The following is a 22,321-nucleotide window of genomic DNA, read 5'->3' as shown; positions in this document are numbered from 1 at the left end:
TGTAATTATTGATATATTATGACTTAAGTCTGCCATTTTATTGTTTATTTTCCTCTTGTTTCTTCTGTTTTTTATTCCTCCGTTTTACTTTCCTGGCCATTCTGTAGGTTATTTGAATATATTTTTAATAATTCCATTTTGATTTACTATAGTGTATCTTGAGTATATCTCTCTGAATAGATTTTTAAATGGCTGCTCAAGGCATTACATTAAACATACGTAACTTATGGTTTACTGATGTTGGCTTTTTACCAGTTCAACTAGCATGTAGAAACATTACCCTTACAAGATTCCTTTACCATCGCTCCTTGATTACTTATCTTAACCATATCCTCTCCACATATTGAGAACCATATCAGGTAATGTTATAATTTTTGCTTCAATTGTCAAGTATAATTTAGAAAACTCAAGAGGAGAAGGATAGGGAATTCCCTGGCGGTCCAGTGATTAGGACTCAGTACTTTCACTTCCAGGGCCTGGGTTAAATCCCTGGTGGGGGAACTAAAACCCTGCAAGCCACCTGGTGCAGCCAATAGAAAGAAAGAAATGAGGAGAAGGATAGTCCATGATATTTAACCCATATTTTTACTCTTTCCATTGCTCTTTCTTTATTCCTGATGTTCCAAGTTTCCTTCTTTTTTCTTTCTGTTTCAAGATATTCCTTTAGCCATTCTTTTAGGGTAGGTCTGATGGTGACAAATACTTTGAGTTTTCCTTTACAGTGAGGATGTCTTGATTTCACCTTCATTTCCTGGGCATAGAATTCTATTTTTTTCACAAATAAGATCTTTTATTTGTCACCATTGGAAGTCTGATTTTTAAACAGATTATTGGACTGGTGGCTCATATCCATCAGTTCACTCAACTTTAGCACCTGCTGCATCCCCAGTAGCTTTTCCAGAACTACTACCTTCACTATGTAGCTCCATGAGTTTTCCCAATTCAAACTTGGGCTTCTTCAGCATTTTTACTTTTCTAACAAAGGCATCATGGAGTGGATAAATAGATTGGAAGACCTTTTCTGTCTTTCCCAATGCTGCCTGGAATGAATTTATTTACCCTGTTTCAAGTCATTTGTCTACACCTCTTGGGTCATGATTTTCATCATCTTCTTGCGGATCTGGAGGACCTGCTGGTGTTGGGCATAAGAGGTCTTCCGAATCTGATTGTTGCGTTTTTTAGTAAAACCCGTACAGAATAGACGAAGCAAATAACCATAGGTAGTCTTGACATCAGTGTGAGCTTCAATCATGGTCTGACATTTTTTGACCATGGAGCACATTTTATCATGGGTAAGATCCATGCCATGGAAATTAGTCGGGCAGTTTTTGCCCTGAACATCCTCAGTAATTAGCATGAATTTTCTAAATGCAACTTCATCATTCTGCAGATCAGCAAGGCTCACTTCAAAAATATGACCCTTGAGGCCATCAGATGAGATTTTGGTTCCCTGAGTTCTCGTGACTAGTGTTTTCCCAATATTTCTTACATTGAACATAGCTGGTGCTTTCATATCATACCAATCTTTCTTAGAAAATGGGTCAACTGCTTTCTTCTTGGCTCCCTTTTTACCACCTTTTGTAAGGCACTTGATCTTGCCGACCCTGGGTATAGAATTCTAGATTGACAGTTCTTCTATTTCAGCACTTGAAAAATGTTATGCTACTCCTCTTGCCTGCATTGGTTTCTGATGAGAAATCAGCAGTCATTTAAATTGTTTTCCCCTGTAGTTAATGTGTTGTTTCTCTCTGTTATGAAGATATTTTTTTCTTTTTTGTTAGTTTCCAGCTGGTTGATTATAATGTGTCTTGGTATGTATTTCTTTGAGTTTCTTTGGGGTTCATTCAGTTTCTTGAATCTGTAGATTTGTGCTTTTTGCCAAGTTTGGAGAAATTTCAATACTTTTTGAATAGTTTTTCTTTCTTTAGCCCAGCATTCTTATTTTTTCTCCTCTCATTCTGAGACTTTGATAACAAGAATGTTAGATCTTCTATTATTGCCCCCATAGAGCTCTGAGTCTCTGTTAATTTTTTTCAGTCTGTTTTCTTTCTGTTGTTCAGGTTGGGCATTTTCTATCTTCAAGTACACTGATTCTTTCCTTTATAATCTCCGTTTTGCTATTAAGCCCATCAAGTGACTTTTAAATTTCATTTACTGCATTATTCACTTCTAAAACTTCCCTTTGTTTCTTCTTCATATATTCTGTTCTTTTGCTGAGACTTTCTAGTGGTTTTGTCTTTTTTTTCATTTCCGGGGTTTTATAATTACTTGTTGAAGTATTTTTATGATGGCTGCTTTAAAATCCTTGTCAGATAATTCCAACATCTCTCATCTTGGTTTTGGTGCCTATTGATTGCCTTTTCTTCATTCAAGTTGATATTTTCCTGGTTTTTGGTATGATGAGGGATTTTTGACACTGTGGTGGTGGGGTAGGTGATGTTATTACCACTGGGTGGTTGTGAAAATACAAATATTCCCTTGTCCTTGCTCAATAACACCCCAAGCAAGAGAGGGAAGTAGTGCCTCATTACTTCAGGGTGGGAATGGAAGTTCAGTCTTCCCAATCAGCCTCTTCTGACGTCACCTCAGTTGGGAAGAGGAGGGATTCCTCCTTACTGCCAAGAGAGATGGAGGTCTAGGCCTTCCTCTTGGCCTTGCTGATGGTGTGGGGTCCCACATTTTTCCAATGGCATTTGGCCAGAATAAGGTGATTATTGCCTAAAGGCTTCTATCTTGCTAGGCCATCTCTTTTCTCATCCTTTGCCAAGAGAGAGAAGAGTTCTCTTGGGATTGGCATTTCTGGGTTACAGACTTGTTTAACACACAGCCCAAGGTATATACATGACAAAAAGGAAACCCAGGGAACTAACCACCATGTCATTCCTTGGATCTTGAGGTCCCTATCCAGTACTTCTTCTCTCCACCTTTTAGAATCTTCTTGTGTTTGTGTTTTATATATAATGTCCAGGATTTTTGGAAAAGTAGAGAAAAATGTGCCCACTTCATCTTCTCTGGAATGAGTAGTCTGATCATGTGTTTTTATAACCTTTCTAATCTATCTATCTATCTATCTATCTATCTATCTATCTATCTATCTTTCTCTCATGGAAATAATGGTGGGATCTTTAAAAATGACTTCTTGTTAATTGGTAAAATCTCAGAAGATTTAATAAAAACTTGGTAAAATTCAGTACTCACTCATAATTGCAAAAATTTGTAGAAAACTACAGCAAACATAATATTTAGGTAGTGAGCCTTTAGAAGCAATACTATCAAAGTCAGGAATAAAGCAGGAATTTCTCCAGTTACTGCTACTATCTATTAATTAACTGGTGTCTTGGCCAAAGCAATGAGACAAGAAAAATAAAAATGTATGTGGATTAGAAAAGGAGACACAAATTATCATGTTTTTAGATCACATTACTGCTGATGTAGAATATCCAAAAGAATCTGCAGGCAAATTATGAGAGCTAATAAAGGAGTGAACAGGACTCCAGCAAACAACCATATTGTATACAAAATATTATTCTAACTTGGCTCACAGGTTAACACTTGTTTACTAATCTTGACATAGTTCAAGATTACCTCCTAGTAAGTCCTCAGTAAATATTAGCTATTATTTTAATTATAATTCATTTAAAATAGCTTCTAATCAGTTATAAAGAGCCAGACCTTGGGCTGTAAGTGTAAACAGATGAAGTCCCAGTCTTTTTTTTTTTAAGTCTTTATTGAATTTGTTACAATATTGCTTCTGTCTTTATGTTTTAGTTTTTTGGCCGGGAGGCATATGGAATCTTAGCTCCCTGACGAGGGATCAAACCCACACCACCTGCATTGGAAGGCAAAGTCTTAACTGCTGGACCATCAGGGAAGTCCCCTAGTCCCAGTCTTTATGTGAGGAATGCTGGTGAGCCATATGCCTGCTGTGCATCTGCACTTGCCCTCTGCCCTCTGCGTTGATGTTCCAGCTCCCTCCCCACTGCAGAAAAGCCACCTGACTCATTCAGGTAGGTCACAGCACTCCTAACTGATACCTCATCTCTGATTCCCTGACTCTTTGCTGTTATCTGCTGGCACAGATATGTGTGCCATGTGCCAGGCTTAGGTAAGAGGGATGGGGGAGGTAGGTGGGAGATGGAAGGTGTGTGTAAGTTGACAAACATGGAGATGTCTGTTACACCTAGTCTCTGTTTCCACAGAGCTCATGACACAAATTGTAAGTTCTGACATTATAATCATATACAGTAGTCCCTTGGTATCCATGGGAGATTGAGTCTAGGACTGCTCACTCCACACCAAGATACCCTGGATGCTCAAGTCCCTTACAATCATCCTCTGTATCTGTGGGTTCTAGAAACATGGATATGGAAGGCTGACTGTAATGTAAATCTTTTTCAAAAAAAAGAAGGGGGGGAATTGGTAGAATCTCAACATATTTCAGTTACTTAGCAGCTGTGCAAATTAGTATAAACAGATTTAAAAATCACTCTGGGAGCCATTTTGTGGAAATTAAGGGTGATTTTTATATAAAATACTATATTTTGATGTAAAGAAGGTACACTGTGTTAGCACATTAAGATGAAAATCACATCAAATTGATACTAAGACTAGAAAGCACACTGGAAGAACTTGCTACCATGTGCCCCTGACAAGCTGTGGCCAGATCTGATCTCATGTAAGTAGTCAGTATTGACTCCACAGCTAAATTGGGCAAATGAATGCAGTTACAGTTAGTAAAAACTCACAGAAAGAACACACAGATATTGTGATTAGCAAGTGTATAGAAAAATTCAGTCTTAGAAGAGACAGGAGTAAAATGAGCAAGATGGTAGTGTAGGATTTTTTAGTACCTGTCCCCTCCTAGAAACATCAATTTGAACAACTCCAGTGGCTCCAGGCAGCTTCTGTGACAACAGGCTCCTGGTGGACTCCAGTGAACCAAGCCTCCTGGACCACCCCAGAGCAAGCCAGCTCCCTTAGATCATGACTATTGTGGCCCCAGCTCCCAACTAGCTCCCATGAATCTATGCTTCTATGAACCCAGACTCCAGCTGGGCCCATGCTACCACACCCCAAGCTGCCAGCCTGCCCCAGTGCCAGGCTGGCCCCTGCAGACCTAGACTTTAGATAATCTCTTACAGACCCAGGCTCCTAGTCTGCCCTCCTAGTAGTGCCAGATGACTTCCCTCAGACCCAACCTTCAGACCAGCAGCTGTAGCCTCAGGCTCCAGGATCACCCTAGGTCCAGGCCAATCCCCATGTCCACAGCCTCCAGGCTGGCTCCCACAAAACCAGGTTCCTGGCCCATTCCAGCACCTGACTGGTCCCTTTAGACCCAGATGTCAGGTTCATCCCACTGGTAACTTGGTAGCCTTGGTTTAGATCACATTACTGCTGATGTAGAAAATCCAAAGGAATCTGCAGGCAAATTATGAGACTAGCCTTGGTTGACTAGCCTTGGTAGCCTTGGTTGACCCCTGTGGTCCTAGAAGACAGGTCTTCCCATTTGGACACAGATCCCAGGCTCCCCAACACAGACTTATGCATCAGACCCACCCAAGTGAACACAGGCTCTGGGCCCAACCCATGGACCCAGGCACAAATGAACCCAAGCACCAGGCCTGCCAGTCTGCTGACCCAGGCACCATACTTGCCAGTACAAGGACTCAAGAAGTAAGCCCACTCAGGATCTCTGGATCTCTGATGGGCTGACTGGTAAATGGCTTTGCCTGCTGAAGCTAGTCTTTAAAGACTGGAAGAGGTGCCTACTTCCTCAAATGTGCAGACACCAATTCAAGGCCACAAGGATCATGAATAATCAAGGAAACATGACACCATCAAAGGAAACTAATAAAGCTCCAAAGGCTGATGCTAAAGAAATGGAGATTTACAAAGTGTTTGACAAAGAATTCAGAATAATCTTCTTAAATTCAGTGAACTCTAAGAAAACACAGAGAGACAACTAAATAAAATTAGGAAAGCAGGGCATGAACAAAATGAAAAGTTCAACAAAGAAATAGAAACCATAAAAACAAAAAAAACACAGAAAAACCCAAAACAGAAATCCTATGTTGCAGAATACAGTAACTAAACTGAAAGAGTCCATAGAGAGCTTCAACAATAGACTCAACCAAAGAGAAGAATTAGTGAACTAGAAGACAGGTCCTTTGAATCATTCTCTCAGAGAAGAAAAAACAATGAAAAAGAGCAAAGAAAGCCTATGTGAATTATGGGCTAACATTAAAATAAACAATCTACACATGTTTGGAGACCCAGAAGGAGAAGAGGAGGAAAAAGGAGCAGAAAGCTTACTTAAAGAAATAATGGCTGAGCAAGATCCTTTTTGACTCACCTCCTAGAGAAATGGAAATAAAAACAAAAATAAACAAATGGGACCTAATGAAACCTAAAAACTTTTGCACGGCAAAGGAAACCATAAACAAGACAAAAAGACAACCCTCAGAATGGGAGAAAATGTTTGCAAATGAAGCAAGTGACAAAGGATTAATCTCCAAAATTTACAAGCAGCTCATGCAGCTCAATGTCAAAAAAACAAACAACCCAATCCAAAAAAATGGGCAGAAGACCTAAATAGACATTTCTCCAAAGAAGATATACAGATTGCCAAAAAACACATGAAAGAATGTTCAACATCACTAATCATTAGAGAAATGCAGATCAAGACTACAATAAGGTATCACCTGACACAGATCAGAATGACCATCTTCAAAAAATCCAGAAACAATAAATGCTGGAGAGGGTGTGGAGAAAAGGGAACACTCTTGCAGTGTTGGTGGGAATGTGAATTGATACAGTCACTATGGAGAACAGTATGGAGGTTCCTTAAAAAACTACAAATAGAACTACCATATGACCCAGCAATCCCACTACTGGGCATATACCCTGAGAAAACCAAAATTCAAAGAATCATGTACGACAATGTTCATTGCAGCTCTATTTACAGTAGCCAGGACATGGAAGCAACCTAAGTGTCCATCGACAGATGAATGGATAAAGAAGATGTGGCACATACATGCAATGGAATATTACTCAGCCATAAAAAGAAAAGAAATTGAGTTATTTGTAGTGAGGTAGATGGACCTAGAGTCTGTCATACAGAGTGAAGTAAGTCAGAAAGAGAAAAATAAATACCGTATGCTAACACGTATATATGGAATCTAAAAAAAAAAAAAAGCTTCCGAAGAACCCAGGGACAGGACAGGAATAAAGACACAGATGTAGAGAATGGACTTGAGGACACAGGGAGGGGGAAGGGTAAGCTGTGACAAAGTGAGAGAGTGGCATGGACATATATGCACTACCAAACGTAAAATAGATAGCTAGTGGGAAGCAGCTGCATAGCAGAGGGAGATCAGCCTGGGGCTCTGTGTCCACCTAGAGGGGTGGGATAGGGAGGGTGGGAGGGAAACACAAGAAGGAAGAGTAATGGGGATATATGTATATGTATAGCTATAAAGCAGAAACTAACACACCATTGTAAAGCAATTATACTCCAATAAAGATGTTAAAAAAAAAAAAAGAAAGTTCTAAAAAACCACAAAAAACAAAAAGAAATAATGGCTGAGAATTTCCCAAATCTGGAAAGAGATTTTGACATCCAAGTTCATGGAACTAATAAGTCATGAACATGTTGGTCATTTATGTCTTCTTTGGGAAAAATGTCTATTCATGTGCTCTGCCCATTTTTAAATCATATTTTTTTCTATTGAGTTGCATGAGTTCCATATATATTTTTAAATTGAAGTATAGTTGATATACAATGTTGTGTTACTTTCTGCTGTAAAGCAAAGTGAATCAGTTATATGTATACAGATATTTACTCTTTATTAGATTCTTTACCCATGTAGGTCATTACATAGTATTGAGTAGAGTTCCCTGTGCTATACAGTAGGTCCTTATTAGTTATCTGTTTTATATATAGTGGTGTGTATATGTCAATCCCAATTTCCCTGTTTAACCCTCCCCCCTTCCCTCCCGGTAACCATAAGATTGTTTTCTACTTCTGTGACTCTATTTGTTTTGTAAATTAGTTCGTTTGTAGCATTTTTTTAAGATTCTACATATAAGTGATACCATACGATATTTGTTCTTCTGTGACTTTCTTACTTCATACTTTACTCAGTATGACAATCTTTGGTCCATCCATGTTGCTGCAAATGGAATGATTTCATTCTTTTTTAGGGCTGAGTAATATTCCATTGTATATATGTACCACATCTTCTTTATCCTTTCCCCTGTCAATAAACGTTTAGGTTGCTTCCATATCTGAGCTACTGTAAATAGTGCTGCAATGAACATTGGGGTGCAGGTTGCATGAGTTTCTTATATATTTTGGATGTTAACCCTTTATCAGATGTTTTGCAAATACTTTCTCCAATTCAGTAGGTCACCTTTTCAATTATTTCTTTTGCTGTGCAGAAGCTTTTTAGTTTGATGTAGCCCCACTTCTTTATTTTTGTTTTTGTTGTTTGTGCTATTGATGTCATATTCAAAAAACCATTACCAACACCAGTGTCAAGGAGTTTTTCAGCTATGTTTTCTTCTAGGAGTATCACAGTTTTGGGTCTTACACTTAAATCTTTAATCCATTTTGATAGTTTTTGTGACTGGTATAAGATAGGGATCTAATTTCACTCTTTTGTATGTAAATAACCAGTTTTCCCAGCACCATTTATTGAAGACTATACTTTTCCCATTGAGTATTCTTGGCTCCCTTGTCAAATATTAGTTGACTGTATATACATGTGTTTATTCCTGGACTCTCAATTCTGTTCCATTGGTCTATGTGTCTGTCTTTATGCCAGTACCACACTATTTTGATTATTATAGCTTTGAAATAAAGTTTCAAATCAGAACATGTGATGCCTCCAGGTTTGTTCTCCTTTCTCAGGATTGCTATGTCTACTTTTGGTCTTTCATGGTTCCATATAAATTTTTCTATTTCTATGAAAAATGCCATTGGAAATTTGGTAGAGTTTGTACTGAATCTATAGATGGTTTTAGGTAGTATGAATATTTTAACAATATTAAATCTTCCAGTTCATGAACACAGGATATTTTTTCACTTATTTATGTCTTCAATTTCTTTCATCAAAGCCTTGTGATTTTCAGTATACAAATCTTTCAACTCCTTGGTTAAATTTATTCCTAAATAGTTTACTATTTTTGATGCTATTACAAATAAGATTGTTTTCTTTATTTTTCAGCTAGTTCATTGTTAATATATAAAAATGACTCATGATTTTCCCTTGCCAAGCAAACCAAAAATATACCAATGAAACAGATCCTGTTGTGTTCATAACCATCAAGTGAATAGCTCAAACCATTTCTCAGAAAGATATATATAGATCCCTACAATAAAATCTTGTGGCTAGTTAAAAAAATACAATTGATTTTTTATGTTGATTTTGTATCCTGCAACTTTACTAAATTCCTTTATTAGTTCTAACAGTTTTTTGGTGGAGTCGTTACGACTATTTAGACAAGTTTGCTTCTTGCTTTCTAATTGGATGTCTTTATTTCTTCTTCTTGTTTAATGGCTCTGGCTAGGACTTTCAGCTCTACGTTGAATGAGAGTGGTGAGAGTGGGCACATTTGTGTCCACTTTCTTAATGTTAGAAGGAAAACTTTCAACCTTTCACCACTGAGTATATCGTTAACTATGGTTTTGTCATATATGGCCTTTACTATGTTGAGGTACATTCTTTTTATACCCCATTTGCTGAATTTTTATTATAAAAGATGCTGAATCTTTTAAAATGCTTTTTCTGCATCTATTAAGATGATCATATGACATTTATCTTTCATTCTATTAATATGGCTTATCACATTTATTTATTTACCTGTGTTGAAATCCCAGGGATAAATTCTTCTTGATCACGATGTATAATCCTTTGAATATGTTGTTGAATTTAGTGTGCTAGTATTTGGTTGAGAATCTTTGCATCTATATTCATCAAGGATATTGGCCTGTAGTTTTCTTTTCCTGTAGTTCCTTATTTGGCTTTGGTATCAGGGTAATGCTAGCATAATAAAATGAGTTTAGGGATGTTCTCTCCTCTTCAAATTTTTTGGAAGAGTTTGAGAAGGACTGGTGTTAATTCTTTTTTAAATGTCTGGTAGAGTTCACCAGTGAAGCCATCTGGTCCTGGCTTTTTCTTTGTTGAGAAGTTTTTGATTACTGATTCAATCTCCTTTCTTGTCATTGTTCTGTTCAAATTTTCTATCTCTTCATTATTCAGGCTTGACAGGTTGCACATTTCTGGGAATTGAACCATTTCTTCTGGGTTATCTAGTTTGTTGGCATATAGTAGTTTATAGTAGTCTCTTGTGATGTTTTGTATTTCTGTGGTGTGAGTTGTAATGTCTCCTCCTTCATTTCTGTTTTTATTTATTTGAGTCTTCTCTCTTTTTTTCTTAGTCTAGATAAAGGTTTGTCAATTTTATCTTAAAAGGAGATGGCATGTTTACTGGAACATGCAAGAAATTTACCTCCTGAGAATATAACAGCACAATCAGTGTTATAAATCGTTCTACTCAAATAATGGGAGCAGTGGAGGGTGACTAGAGAATAGTGTGAGAAATGAATGGAATTTAATGCCTCCCAGAACATTCACAGAAAAGTAGAAAACCACTGTTTTCTCCAAAAGGGGAGAAGTTCTTGGTACTTCAGTCTACACTTTCTCAACCTCTAGAAAGTCTCTGTGTGAAGGTTAGCCAACTGAAGTTGGGGGCAGTCCCTAAAAACTGCTTCACTTCTGACACCAATTACAAGTTCAGGGGGCTTCCCAAAACCACACTCTATTTTGATTACTCACTAGAATTCACCTCACATGTGAAAGGTTCGAGATTTGTAACCAGGTGGAAATACCAGGCTCTCCAGGCAGTTCTGGAGAACAGCAAAATGAGCCTCACCCTCACAGGCCCCTGTGAACAAGAACATAGCTGGCCTAGGGGATTAGTGCACACAGCAGGGCTTGGGTTTGAATCCTGGTTCTGCCACTTGGCCACTGTGTGAGCTCTTTGCTGTGCTGACCTCTCTGGGTCTCTCTCTCCATTTGTTAAAAAAAAATTCACCAAAATCTTCTATACTCATGGTTATGATTTATTATAGGGAAAGGATACAGATTAAAATAGCCAAAGGAAGGGATGCTTGTGTAAGAGTCCAGGAGGGTTTTAAACATGGATCTTCCAATTGTCCTCTTCCCATGGAGTCATGAACAACGTTAACTCTTCCTGGCAGTGATGAATGACAATATACATGAAGTATTGTCAGTTAGGGATGCTTACTCCAGTCTTGGTGTCCAGAGTCAGTGTTGGTTCATCATTCAGGCTCCAATATTACTGATCTCGATTTTCAGCCCTTCAGGAAGTTGAGTTGATATATATGACCCAAAGTCCCCACGTTGAATCACATTTTTGATGTGGCTTAAATCCCCTAACCTAAATCACATTGTTACTATCTGGCAGGTGCAAGCTCCCCTGGCAAACAAAGACACTCTTATCAGGCTTGACATTCCAAGGGTTTAGAGATTACCTCTCAGACTTGGAGGAAAACCATCTTTGGCTGAGCTTGTTTATTAGAGCGATAAAGCTGTGTAGACCACACAAGAGTGAGGGAAGAGTGAGGCCTGCCTTGAGACTCACTCTCCTGTGAGGGAACTATACATCCAGGAGGTAAATGGTGGTGATTTCCAGTCAGATAGCTGGATAGGGGAGAACCACCAGCACCACCAGACCTGAAAATTCTACTTTCTGCTGCAAAAATGTAATAAAAGACTTGAATAACATCTACAGAGTTGAGGAAGGTGCAGATGATGACCCAAGAACTCTATTGCCACTTCAAGTCATCATTTAGTACAAGGGAAAAGAAGGAACATTCTCAGATGCACAAGAAATATGCCACCCTTGTGAAGTTTTAACTGAATGAGCTAGAGTCAATGCATGTTTAGACTGGTATGCCAATTGCTTATACTGCTATCAACTTTATCTTCTTGATATTAGAAAAATTCCATCATAAATAACATGACAGGGGATAGATGAAGCCACAGAAAAAGAGTAAATCATTCAGGGACCATATGTGAGAAGAGAAAGGATGAAGGACACAATTCTGGGAACTGCCAGTAATAAAGATGAACACAAGAAATAGAATCAGAGAGGTAGAAATAAAACAGGAGTGGAGTTTGGGATTAGCAGATGCAAACTATTATATCTAGAATGGATAAACAACAAGGTCCTACTATATAGCACAGGGAACTATATTTAATATCCTGTGATAAGCCGTAATGGAAAAAATATTAAAAAGTATATATATATAACTGAATCACCTTACTGTACAGCAGAAATTAACACAACATTGTAAATTAACTATATTTCTATAAAATAAAATTAAAAAAATAGGAGTCTCTCGTGTATTTGTCTACAATTTTTTTCTTCAACAATATATAACAGATTTCTTTTAGATCAATACCATCTGTTTTGTCTCATTCTGTATTACAGATCCATATTGTTCTATAGTATGTTTATACCATAATTTATTCACCTAACCTCTTATTGATTGGTATTTGTAAATTATTTCCAACTTCTTTCATTGTGAATTATGTTGTAATGAACATTGTTTTATGTCTCACTTATCCTTGTGCAATTGTGCTAGTATGTGTGTATACAGATTGTTACAAATAGAACAGAGTACCAAGGGTATCAAACAATTAAAATTTTGACAGGTAACACCAATTTTTTCTCCAAAAACTCTGCACCAATTTATACTTCCATAAACAGTGTATGTGCCTTGTTTCCTCTAATTTTGTCATCACTGGAATCTATCAGTTATTTTTTTCCAATTTCATAGGAAATACTATCAATATCTGTTTAATTTATATTTCTCTGATTCCTAGAATGAATGTGCATTTTTTCATGTTTTTTAAGCATTTTCTTATTCTTATTCTATAAATTGCTGCAATGAACACATCCCTGTATTTCATTTCTGCAGTATTTGACATTGTTAACATCCCAGTTCTTCAAATTCTCTAATTTCCTACTGACCTCCTTTAAAACACTTTAATTTTCTTCCTACTTTTCTAGTGAGTTGTTGTCAATCTCCTCTGTGTATGTCTCTTCCTTTACAATTCTTTAAATATTAGTATTGCCAGGATGCTGTAGACTGGATGTTTGTGTGCCCCTCCCCTTCCAACACCCTAAGTCTTCTGTTGAAACTTAATCTCCAGTGTGATAGCATTAGAAAGTGGGGCCTTTGGGAGATGATTAACTCAGGAGGGTGGAGCCCTCATGAATGGGATTAGTGGTCTTTTTTTCCTTCTAGCTTCATTGAGATATAATTGACATACAGCACTGTGTAAGTTTAAGGTGTACACCATAATGATTTGAATTTTGTACATCATGAATGATTATTACAACAAGTTTAGGGAACACCCATCGTCTCATAAAGAAACAAAATTAAAGAAATAGAAAAACATTTTTTTCTAGTGATGAAAACTCTTAGGATTTACTCTCTTAGCAAGTTTCATATTTAACATACAGCAATGGTCATTATATTTATCATGTTGAACATTACATTCCTAGTACTTATTTATCTTATAACTGGTAGTTTGTAGCTTTTGACTGCCTTCATCCAATTCCCCTCCCCCCAACCCCAGCCTCTGGTAACCACAAATCCAATCTTTTTCTATGATTTGTTTGTTTGTTTTTAAAGTGTAATTGACCTACAACACTGTGTTAGTTCCTGTGCCACAACATAGCAATTTGGTGTTTCTATACATTTCAAAATGATCACCACGATAAGTCTAGTTATGATGTCATCATACAAAGATATTAGTTATTGACTATATTCCCCCCATTGTACATAACTATCTACCTGTATCTATCTGTATATACACACACACACACATATAGTTATTTTAAGTTGCTGATCTCTTAAATTCAAATGCATTTGACAAACCTGCATTTTCACTCCCCCCAACACACTAACTGTTCTTGATGTCATATTTTACATCATTTTGTTTAGTGTATCCCTTAATTACTTATTGCAGATATACACGATTTTATTACCTTTGTCTTTTGCCCTCCCTCCTAACTTTATACATGGCTGATTTACTGTATATTTGCCTTTACAAATGAGATTTTTCCTTTCATAATTTTCGTGTTTCTAGTTGCAGCCTTTCTTTTTCACTTAGAGAAGTCCCTTTAACATTTCTTGTAAAGCTGGTGTGGTGTGATCTCTTTTAGCTTTTGCTTGTCTGTAACATTTTTGATTTCTCCATCAAATCTGATTGAAAGCCTTGCTGGGTAGAGTGTTCTTGGTTGTGGTTTTTCCCTTTCATCACTTTAAATATATCGGGCCACTCCATTTTGGCCTACAGAGTTTCTGCTGAAAAGTCAGCTGATAGCCTTATGGGAGATCCCTTGTATGAAACTTGTTCTCTGCCCCTTGCTCTCTCACTTCTCCTTCTGAGACCCCTATAATGTGAATGTTAGTATGCTTGACGTTGTCCCAGAGGTCTCTTAAACTGCCCTCATTTCTTTTTGTTCTTTTTTTCTGTTCCTTTACACTGATTTCCCTTACTCTGTCTTCCAGTTTGTTGATCCATTCCTCTGAATCATCTAATCTACTGTTGACTACTTCTAGTGTATTTTTCATTTCAATGATTGTATTCTTCATCTCTGGTCTTCTTCATATTTTCTAACTGTTAAAAACTTCTAACTTCTCATTCTTTTTATCCAGTCTTCTTCTGAGTTCTTTGAACATATTTATGATCATTAACTTGAACTGTCTATAGGGTAGATTGCCTATCTCCACTTCACTTAGTTCTTCTTCTGGGGTTTTATCTTATTCCTTCATTTGGAAGATATTCCTCTGTTACATCATTTTGCTTAATTTGCTGTTTTTATTTCTATGTATCTGTAGGTTGGTTATGTTTCCTGTGCTTGGAGAAGTGACCTTTTGGAGGAGACCTCCTATGTCTCACAGTAGCGTATTCCCCTCTGGTCACCAGAGCTCTATGCTCTAGAGTTGTCCCCTATTTGGGCTGTGTGGGTCCTTCTGTTGTGGCAGGCTGACTACTGTGGGCAATCTGGTAGATGTGGCTGGCCCCCAGTCCAGTTGGTTGCCATGTTCTGTCTTGTGTGGAAGCTGCTGGCCACTGGTTGTCAGGGCTGAGTCATGAGGCTGATAGCTGCAGGACCTCAGGTGGTTTTGTGTCTAGTGCTGGGCCACTGGTAGGCAGAGCCAGGTCAGGCATGGGTGGTTGTGAGACCAAGGGTTCCATATCTATTTTCAGTCTACTGGTGAGCAGAGCCAGCTCCAGACACAACTGGCTGTGGGGTCTAAATTGTCCCAAGACTAGTGTTGGCCTATGATGAGTGGAGATGATCCTAGGGCAGCTGAGTGAGGGGTCCAAGGTGTCTTGAAGCTGGGGTTGGCCTGCTAGGGCCAAGGCCAGCAGGTCGTAGGGTTGGTGCCTACCCACTGGTGGATGAGGATGGTCCTGGGGCTAGTACCAGTTCATTGGTGGGCACAGCCAGGTCCCAGGGCCTCTGACTGCAGGGTCCTTGTGTTCCCAGGGCTAGTGTTGGTGCACTGGTATATGAGTTGTGGTGCACTGGTATATGTATATGTGCCCTGATGGGCAGGGTATGGTCCTGGGATGGCTGTGGGCTCAGGAGGCCTTAAGGCAGAAGCCCTGCTAGTGGCTGGGACTGTGTTCTCGACCAGCTTGCTGCTTGGCTTGAGGCATCCCAGTACTGGTGCTGAAAGGCTGGTGGGTGGGGCCAGGTCCCTGCACTAATAAGCTAGAGGGAGAATTCCAAAATGGTGCTTGCCAGCACCAGTTCCCACATGGTAGAACGAGTTCCTCAAAATGGCTGCCTCCAGTGTCTATGTCCCCAGGGTGAGCTACAGTTTCCTCCAGCTTCTCCATGAGGCTCCCCAATATCAGCAGGTGGGTCTGATCCAGGCTCCTTTCAAATTACTGCCTCTTCCCTGGGTCCCTTAGTACAGGGAATTTTGTGTTACCTTTTAAGACTGGAATGTCTACTTCCCACAACCCTCTCACACCCCTGAAAGTAAGCCCCATTTGCTTTCAAAGTCAAACATTCTGGGGGTTCATATTTCTGGTGCAGGACCCCAGGGAAGGCTCAAACCCCTTGTTCCTTGGGAAGAAACTCTACAATTATAATAGTCCTCCCATTTGTGAGTCACCCACCTTGGGTTATGGGTCTTGACTATACTGTATCTTCACTCTTCTACCTGTCTCATTGTGTCTCCTTCTTTATATCTCTAGTTGTAGGAGATCTTTTCTTCTAGTCTCCCAGTTTTTCTCATCAATAGTTGCTCTGTAAATAGTTATAATTTTGTTATGCCCATGAGCTCAGGGTCTTCCAACTCCACTCTCTTGGCCCTGCCCTAGATTAATACTTTTAAAAAAGAGACGTCAGAGAGCTCTCTCCTCTTTTCTACCATGTAAGAACACAGTGTGAAGATGCCCGTCTATGAACCAGTAAGCGGACTCTAACTAGACACTGAGTCCGTTGGTTCCCTCATCTTGGATTTCCCAGCCTCCTGAACTGTGAGAAAAAAAATGTGTGTTGTTTAAGCCATATAGATAATGGTATTTTTGACATAGTGGCTGGCAAGGACTAAGCCACAGGGGATGCTCCTCCTCAGCCCCCTTTTCACTTTACATTTTCTTTCCAAGAAAGATCCTTCTAGTACATGGTATGACTTCAACCATAATTTGTGTGCTGCTTATACATGTATCTGGTATGTAGCTCAAGTGACTCTTTTTAGTCCCACATCCATATATTCAACTCTGTCATAGACATCTTAATCTTAACGTGTCCCAAACTGAACTTATCATCTCTCATGTCCCAACTTGTCCCTTCTCTTATCTTGGGTTTGATCACCCAAGTCAGCAACCAGACTCTTCCTTTTCCCTCTCCTTCAACTAGCATATAAAACCAGGTATCAAGTTTTGCTGAATCTGACTTCTTCCATTTATCCACCCCCCTCCCCGCCCCACTTCAACTAAGGCCTTCATTATTGCTTAGCTGGATTCTTCCAATAGCCTTGGAATATCTCCTTGTTTCTAGTCTCATTCTCCTCTTCATCAGTTTAGTTTTAACATGTGAATTGAAGTATAACACTCCCCTGCCCCAAATCCTTTCTTTACATCTCCTTGAAAGACTTCAGGATAAAATCCAAACTCCTAATCTTGGACACTAAAACCTTAGCACTATGGACCTGGTTTTCTTTCCTTTTCTTTCAACCACATTAAAACATCCTCAGTTTCTTGAACTAGCTAAGTTCTCTGGCTTCTCAGATATTACCCTTGTTCATCCTCATTATGTAACATACTTCCCCCATTCTTCAAAGGAACCACACCTATTAACTTCTCTCCCAGCAGCCTCCTCTGATAACACAGAGTTATATTATGCAGTCATTCTAAGTGACCCCATAGTTTCAGAACTACATTTTAATGCTTTGCTTCTCTAGCTGGTTCCTCCATGAGACTGCGAGCTGCTTAAGAGCAGAAAAGAGTGTAGCTTTTATTTCTACATCCTCAGATATAGCTCAAGAAATATCCAATAGATAGAAGGAAGAAGAAGAGCAAAGGAGAATCTGGCATTTACCTCCACTAAAATAGTGCTCACCAAGATCAACGTTACCAGTGACCACACAATTACTAAATGCATTGGACATAATTTTTGCTAATCTGGATACAGTTTTGAAACTCTTTTCCTTGTTTCTTTGTATTGTTTTTTGAGACATTGCTTTCTCTTAGACTCCTGTCTATCAGATAGATCTTTCTCATTTTCCTCTTCGGGATCCTTTTCTTCTGCTTGCTTCTTAAATATTAAGCTTACCTCCTACCTCAGGATAGTGTCCTGGGTCTCCAGATCTTTTAGTTTCACTGGAGACCGAGGTCCAAGCTGGAGCTTACTCAGACACCTGCAGTGTTGTACTGCCGCCTACTGGAACCAGCAAGAGGCCAGCCAGCAAAAGTAGAGCCCCTCATCCTAGGGTGTTGCAAATAGGTTTTGCTATTCTCTGCTGGCTAAGACGTCAAATGCTTCAGCAAATCACTGGGCAACAGGGAGATTGGTTCAAGATGGCGGAGTAGAAGGATGTGCTCTCACTCCCTCTTGCAAGAGGTCCTTGCAAGAGGACCAGAATCACAACTAACTGCTGAGCAATCATTAACAGGAAAACATTGAAACTCACCAAAAAAGATACCCCACATCCAAAGACAAAGGATAAGTCACAATGAGATGGTAGGAGGGGCGCAATCACAATAAAATCAAATTCCCTAACTGCTGGGTGGGTGACTCACAAACTGGAGAACACTTATACCACACAAGTCCACCCACTGGAGTGAATGTTCTGAGCCCCACATCAGGCTTCCTAACCTGGGGGTCCAGCAATGAGAGGAGGAATTCCTAGAGAATCAGACTTTGAAGGCTAGTTGGATTTGATTGCAGGACTTTGACAGGACTGGGGGAAACAAAGACTCCAAGTATGAAGGGCACACACAAAGTAGTGTGTGCATTGGACCCAGGGAAAGGAGCAGTGACCCCATAGGAGACTGAACCAGACCTACCTGTTAGTGTTGGAGGGTCTCCTGCAGAGGCGGGGGATGGCTGTGTCTCACCATAAGGCCAAGGACACTGGAAGCAGAAGTTCTGAGAAGTACTCCTTGGAGTGAGACCTCCCAGAATCCACCATTAGCCACACCAGAGAGCCTGGGTAGGCTCCAGTGTTGGGTTCCCTTACACCAAGTGACCAACAAGGAGGGAACCCAGACCCACCCATCATCAGACAAGCAGATTAAAGTTTTACTGAGCTCTGCACACCAGAGGAACAGTCAGCTCTATCCACCACCTGTCTCTCCCATCAGAAAACTTGCTCAAGCCTTTTAGATAGCTTCATCCACCAGAGGACAGACAGCAGAAGCAAGAAAAGGTACAATCCTGCAGCCTGTGGAATAAAAACCACGTTCACAGAAAGATAGACAAGATGAAAAGGCAGAGGACTATGTACCAGATGAAGGAACAAGATAAACCCCCCAGAAAAATAACTAAATGAGGTGCAGATAGGCAACCTTCCAGAAAAAGACTTCAGAATAATGATAGTGAAGATGATCCAGGACCTTGGGAAAAAAATGGAGGCAAAGATCAAGAAGATGCAAGAAATGCTTAACAAATATCTAGAAGAATTAAAGAACAAACAAACAGAGATGAACAATACAATAACTGAAATGAAAACTACACTAGAAGGAATCAGTAGCAGAATAACTGAGGCAGAAGAATGGATAAGTGACCTGGAAGACAGAATGGTGGAATTCAGTGCTGCAGAACATAATAAAGAAAAAAGAATGGAAAGAAATGAAGACAGCCTAAGAGACCTCTGGAACAACACTAAATGCACCAACATTCAAATTATAGGGGTCCCAGAAGGAGAAGAGAGAGAGAAAGGACCAGAGAAAATATTTGAAGAGATTATAGTCAAAAACTTCCATAACATGGGAAAGGAAATGTCCACCCAAATCCAGAAAGTGCAGAGAGTCCCATATAGGATAAACCCAAGGTGAAACACGCCATGACACATCGTAATCAAATTGGAAAAAATAAAGACAAAGAAAAATTATATTGAAAGCAGCAAGGGAAAAATGACAAATAACACACAAGGGAACTCCCATAAGGTTAACAGATGATTTCTCAGCAGAAACTCTACAAGGCAGAAGAGAGTGGCATGACATATTTAAAGTGATGAAAGGGAAGAACCTACAACCAAGATTACTCTACTGGCAAGGATCCCACTCAGATTTGATGGAGAAATCAAAAGCTTTACAGACAAGCAAAAGCTAAGAGAATTCAATACCACCAAACCAGCTCTACAACAAATGCTAAAGGAACTTCTCTAAGTGGGAAACACAGGAGAAAAGGACTTACAACAAACCCATAACAATTAAGAAAATGGTAATAGGAACATACATATCAATAATTACCTTAAACGTGAATGGATTAAATGTTCCGACCAAAAGACACAGGCTCGCTAAATGGACACAAAAACAAGACCTATATATATGCTGTCTACAAGAGACCCACTTCAGACCTAGGGACACATACAGACTGAAAGTGAGGGGATGGAAAAAAGATATTCCATGCAAATGGAAATCAAAAGAAAGCTGGAGTATCAATACTCATAGCAGATAAAATAGGTTTTAAAATAAAGAATGTTACAAGAGACAAGGAAGGACACTACATAATGATCAAGGGATCAATCCAAGAAGAAGGTATAACAATTATAAATATATATGCACCCAACATAGGAGCACCTCAATACATAAGGCAACTGCTAACAGCTATAAAAGAGGAAATCAACAGTAACACAATAATAGTGGGGGACTTTAACACCTCACTTACACCAATGGACAGATCATCCAAAATAAAAATAAATGAGGAAACAGAAGTTTTAAATGACACAATAGACCAGATATATTTAATTGATATTTATAGGACATTCCATTCAAAACCAGCAGATTATACTTTTTTCTCAAGTGCTCATGGAACATTCTCCAGGATAGATCACATCTTGGGTCACAAATCAAGCCTCAGTAAATTTAAGAAAATTGAAATCATATCAGCATCTTTTCTGACCACAACGCTATGAGAATAGAAGTGGATTACAGGGAAAAAAACGTAAAACACAAACACATGGAGGTTAAACAATACGTTACTAAATAACCAAGAGATGACTGAAGAAATCAAAGAGGAAATAAAAAAATACCTAGAGAGAAATGACAATGAAAATATGACAATCCAAAACCTATGGGATGCAGCAAAAATAGTTCTAAGAGGGAAGTTTATAGCTATAAAATCCTACCTCAAGAAACAAGAAACACCTTAAATAAACAATCTAACCTTACACCTAAAGGAACTAGAGAAAGAAGAACAAACAAAACCCAAAGTTAGCAAAAGGAAAGAAATCATAAAGATCAGAGCAGAAACAAATGAAATAGAAACAATGAAAACAATAGTAAAGATCAATAAAATAAAAGCTGATTCTTTGAGAAGATAAACAATACTGATAAACCATTAGCCAGACTCATCAAGAAAAAGAGAGAGAGGACTTAAATCAATAAAATTAGAAATGAAAAAGGAGAAGTTACAACAGACACGGCAAAAATACAAAACATCCTACGAGACTACTACAAGCAACTCTATGTCAATAAAATGGACAACCTGGAAGAAATGGAGAAATTCTTAGAAAGGTATAACCTTCCAAGACTGAACCAGGAAGAAATAGAAAGTATGAACAGAGCAATCACAAGTAATGAAATTGAAACTGTGATTAAAAATCTTCGAACAAACAAAAGTCCAGGACCAGATGGCTTCACAGGTGAATTCTACCAAACATTTAGAGAAGAGCTAACACCAACACTTCTCAAACTCTTCCAAAAAATTGCAGAGGAAGGAACACTCCTAAACTCATTCTATGAGGCCACAATCACCCTGATACCAAAAGCAGAGAAAGATACTACAAAAAAAAGAAAATTATAGGTCAATATCACTCATGAATATAGATGCAAAAATCCTCAACAAAATACTAGCAAACAGAATCCAGCAACACATTAAAAGGATCATACACCAGGATCAAGTGGGATTTATCCCAGGGATGCAAGGATTTTTCAATATACGCAAATCAATCAGTGTGATACACCATATTAACAAACTGAAGAATAAAAACCATATGATCGGGAGAGAGGGGGAAGATGGCGGAAGAGTAAGACGTGGAGATCACCTTCCTCCCCACACATACATCAGAAATACATCTACATGTGGAACAGCTCCTACGGAACACCTACTGAATGCTGGCAGAAGACCTCAGACCTCCCAAAAGGCAAGAAACTCCCCACGTACTTGGGTAGGGCAAAAGAAAAAACAGAGACAAAATAATACGGATGGGACCTGCACCAGTGGGAGGGAGCTGTGAAGGAGGAAAGGTTTCCACACACTAGGAAGCCCCTTCACAGGTGGAGACTCGGGTGGCGGAGGGGAGAAGCTTCGGGGCCGCGGAGGAGAGCACAGCCACAGGGGTGCGGAGGGCAAAGCGGAGAGATTCCTGCATAGAGGATTGGTGCCGACCAACACTCACCTGCCCGAGAGGCTTGTCTGCTCACCCGCCAGGGTGGCGGGGGCTGGCAGCTGAGGCTCTGGCTTCGGTCGGATCGCAGGGAGAGGACTGGTGGCGTGAACATAGCCGGAAGGGGTTAGCGCACCACTGCTA

General features: G+C 39.2%; 1 pseudogene; it reads right to left on the bottom strand.

Annotated features, from left to right (window-relative positions):
- Positions 1-827: 827 nt before the first annotated feature.
- LOC137209241 (small ribosomal subunit protein eS1-like) lies at positions 828-22,292 on the bottom strand (annotated as a pseudogene).
- Positions 22,293-22,321: the final 29 nt, after the last annotated feature.

Source organism: Pseudorca crassidens, chromosome 2, assembly GCF_039906515.1.
Source record: "Pseudorca crassidens isolate mPseCra1 chromosome 2, mPseCra1.hap1, whole genome shotgun sequence".
In the NCBI taxonomy this organism is placed as follows: domain Eukaryota; kingdom Metazoa; phylum Chordata; class Mammalia; order Artiodactyla; family Delphinidae; genus Pseudorca; species Pseudorca crassidens.
Note: the sequence above shows the minus strand (reverse complement) of the source record. Positions and strands in the feature narration are given on the sequence as shown.